The following is a 4,480-nucleotide window of genomic DNA, read 5'->3' on the forward strand; positions in this document are numbered from 1 at the left end:
GCAAAAGCTCAGGTAAATGCCAGGTGAGTTTATAGATTGCGGATGTGAGTTGCATGATTATGTTGAGATGTATTATAGCTCATAAACATGCACCCTGGTGTTAGTGCTCCTGCCCGTAGTCAGGGCATAGTCCTTCACATGATGTTCACCTCTCGCACCATACGCTCACCTTGGATCCAAGTTAGGTGCACAGTCCTGTCGTACAGACCATTATAGGTGGTTCCGACTTGTAAGTGACCCACGATCATTCGCACAGTCTTCACGTGATCGTAGCACTTAAGCGTATTTATTTACGCCCAGTCCTGTCGTACAGACCACTTTAGGTGGTTTCGACTCGTGTGCAAGCATACTTGTTGAGCTATTGGTTTAACCGTACAAGTCATATTAAGTGACTCCGGCTGACATATCATTTGCATTGATTTATATTACCTGGCTTACATATTTTATGCTGAGCTATTTGACATGGCATATAAGTAGATTTTGCTATTCTAAGCATGGTTTTGATATACGTATGTATACTATTTTTTAGGAAATCATACAAGTTTTACAGCAAGGGGTTATTACCTTCGACAAGTGAAATGGTTTTGAAAAGCTTTGTTTTTGCCCACTCATACTTTCTGTTTTGCGCCCTTCCAGGTTTTAGGTAGGAATGCTTGTTGGTGGCTTACGAGGAATTGACGGCGGTTCTAACAGATTATCACTAATGTAGGACCACCTCTGGTATTGTATAATTAGTACTTGTCCTGTTGGACTGCACTTAGGCTACCTATGCTCTAATTATGGCGTATTACACTTAAATATCGGGATTTGCACTTATTTTTGCTTTATGTAAATTAGCTAGCTTGGTTCTTAGTTACTCGCATTTCTTTTTATCAATATCCTTTCCGCACTGCGCACATGGCTACGTCACCCTCACATGACGGCTAGTACGCCTTGATTTTGGTCGGGGTGTGTTAGTTTGGTATCAGAGCCTAGGTTTGGCAGTCCTACATATCTTATATTCTAATTATTTTGGTGTCTTCTGTCAGAACTATGTCGCCTCGTAGAGAGCCACATTCCTCAGCTGAGTCTAGTTTCCTTGATATTGCTCAGTTATAGGAAGTTATAGCCAATGCTATTTAGTCTTCACTTCGCCCTCCCAAAAGGACTCCCATGAAGACTATGTATAATCTAAAGTTGGATAAGTTTATGGGTAATGAATGACATAAAGGAGCTGAGCGATGGCTCAATCATCTTGAGAAGACCTTCCGTTTGATGCAGAGACAGGGAAATCTCCCTAAGGATAAGTGGGTTGAGATGACTACCGGGTTTTTAGGTCAGGAGCCTGCATCTTGGTGGAGACAAGAGTCTTATCAGTTATCACCAGAGGAAGCTGCTAATTGGGAAGTTTTTAAACAGTTATTTTAGAATAGATTCATTCCTCCAGAGCATATAAATCGCAAGAAGCAAGAATTTACGCACCTGAAACAGGGAAAGATGACAGCTAATAAGTACTACAGGAGGTTTACTAATTTGTCTCGCTATCACCCCGGAGATTGCTGCTAATCCAGTAGAGATGCTCCGTCGTTTTAGGTTGGGTACTAGAAAGAAGTGGCGTTTTATGGCGACCACAACTCCATGTGCTAATTACCAGAAGTTTTATGAGATTTTGCTTTGAATTGAAGATTCAGAGAACATGCCCAGTGATAGTGAGGAGGAAGAAGAAAAATATGGTAACCAGAAGAAAAATGATAAAGATAAGGGTCAATCATCTCAAGGACATCGTAAGACTCAAAGTTTTAAGAGAAGTGGTGCCAGTTCCAATTCTTCTAGTGGGGGTTTGAGTTTCACGAGGCAGAGAATGGGTGGTAGATTTTCTGGAGGTCCTTGTTTTCTGAGACAGATAGATTCTGGTAGTATTGGTGCTCCCTTATGTCGCAGATGTAATAATAGACATTTTGGGGAGTGTAAGCGAGGCAACAGCGGATGCTATACTTGTGGGCAAATGGGGCATAGGGCTATTCATTGTCCATAGAACCAGCAGAAGCCCCATCTACCTTCATTACCACCACCAGTTCCGATCCAGCAGGTTCCAGAACCTTGTAGTTGTGCCCAGACTAGTCGTGGGGGCGCTTATCATTATCAGTATTTGCATGATCCTTATTATCAGAGTGGTTACCCTCAGTATCCTGGAGGTTATACGTCGTATCCTCTCTATTCAACTGGTGGGTCTCAATGGTATCCTAAAAGACAGTTCTAGCACGTGGGGGTTGCTTCTAGTAGTGCAGGACCATCAAGGCAACCTAATATGCCAGGTCAGGGGCGTAGTGTACAAGGACATGGTAATCAGGGTAACAGAGGTCGAGGAGGACAACAACAAGCTTAGGGAGGTATTCAACACATTACACTACATGATGCTCAGAATAATCCTGATTTGATCATGGGTACGTTGAATATTCTTGGTCATTTTGCTAGAGTATTAATTGATTGTGGTGCTACGTATTCTGTTATTTCTTATATGTTTACTCAGACGACACAACCTCATACTACACCTCTTGGGTATGATTTGGAGTTTTCAATGCCTAGAAAGGAGACATATTATGTTAGTTGTGTATATCCAGGATGTCCCGTGTTTGTAGAGGATGTTGTTATGCCAGCTAACCTCATCCTGTTAGATATTGTTATTTTGATGTTATTTTGGGCATAGATTGGTTACATTACAATTGTGCCATATGGGAAGACGGTCACGTTTCATCATCTTGGGTTACCTAAGGTTACATTCATGGGCGATCGTGGTGGGGTGAGGCATGGTGTTATTTCTGCCATAAGGGCTAAAAGATTATTAAAGAAAGGTTATCAAGGATATTTGGCTCATGTGGTGTTGAATGATAATGTTCCGAACAGTGTGGAGGATGTACGAGCAGTCAGGCATTTTCCTGATGTATTCCCTAATGATTTACCTAGATTGCCGCCAAATCAAGATGTGGAGTTCACTATCGATTTACTTCCAGGTACAAATCCTATATCTTTAACTCCTTATCGAATGGCTTTTGCTGAATTGAGAGAATTGAAAATTCAATTACAAGAACTAGTTGATAAGGGTTTTATTCAACCTAGTATTTCGCCCAGGGGAGCTCCAGTTTTATTTGTACGGAAGAAATATGGGACTTTGAGACTATGTATTGATTATCGGCAGTTGAATCAGGTAACAATTAAAAACCATTATCCGTTGTCGCGTATAGATGATTTATTTGATCAGCTTCGGGGCATCTATGTGTTTTCTAAGATTGATTTGAGGTCTGGTTACTATCAATTGAAGATTAAAAGTGAGGATTCCTAAAACAGCTTTTAGGACTCAATATGGTCATTATGAGTTTCTTGTGATGCCATTCGGATTAACTAATGCACCTGCAACTTTTATGGATTTGATGAATCGAGTATTCCAACCATATCTAGATAATTTGTCCTTGTCTTTATTGACGATATTCTGGTGTACTCTAAGTCTAAAGCGGAGTATGTTCGATATCTCACTTTGGTGTTGAAGAAATTGAGGGAACATTAATTGTATGCTAAGTTTAGCAAATGCCAATTTTGGTTAGATCAAATGGCATTTTTGGGACATGTTATATCTGCCCAAGGTATTCAAGTGGACCCTCAAAAGGTAGCAGTCATTGAGAATTGGGAGCAGCCATGAACCATCACGAAGGTATGGAGTTTCCTTGGTCAAGCAGGTTATTATAGACAGTTTGTTAAAGATTTTTCAGTCATTGCATTACCACTGACGAGATTGACTAGAAAGGATGTTAAATTTGAGTGGGACGATAATTGTGAGCTGAGTTTTCAGCAACTAAAGTATTGTCCCACTCATGCACCTGTGTTAGCGGTTCCAGATGATAATGGTAATATTGAGATTTATAGTGATGCTTCCTTGAATGGTCTAGGTTATGTGTTGATGCAGCATGGTAGTGTGATCACTTATGCTTCACGACAATTAAACCCTCATGAGATGAATTATCCTACTCATGATCTTGAATTAGCAGCCATTATCTTTGCCTTGAAGATTCAGAGACATTATCTTTATGGTGAAAAATGTAAGATTTTTACGGATCATAAAAGTCTTCAGTATCGTTTCACTCAGAGGGATCTTAATCTTCGACAACGAAGATGGATTGAATTGCTCAGTGATTATGATTGCACGATTGATTATCACCCTGGTCGTGCAAATGTGATGGTAGACGCACTTAGTAGGAAATCTCAAGGCTGATTTAATGCTTTATATGCTTGTTGTATCCCTCTTCTTGCAGATTTGAGATCCACTGGAGTGAAGTTAGGAGTAGAAGATCAAGAAGAAGCTTTACTTGCTAGTTTCCAAGTCAGATAAATTTTAATTGATCGTATGCTCGAGGCTCAGATGAATGATGAAGAAACCCAAGAGTTAATTCAGGCTATTTCACGAGGGAAAAAGAAAGATCTTAGAGTTTAGGAGTCTGATGGTATGCTT

General features: G+C 40.3%; 1 pseudogene; it reads left to right on the top strand.

Annotated features, from left to right (window-relative positions):
- Positions 1-1,161: 1,161 nt before the first annotated feature.
- On the top strand, positions 1,162-2,014 carry LOC148697933 (uncharacterized; annotated as a pseudogene).
- Positions 2,015-4,480: the final 2,466 nt, after the last annotated feature.

The sequence above is a fragment of the Pyrus communis genome, chromosome 3 (assembly GCF_041283825.1).
Source record: "Pyrus communis isolate YQ-2024b chromosome 3, ASM4128382v1, whole genome shotgun sequence".
Lineage (NCBI taxonomy): Eukaryota > Viridiplantae > Streptophyta > Magnoliopsida > Rosales > Rosaceae > Pyrus > Pyrus communis.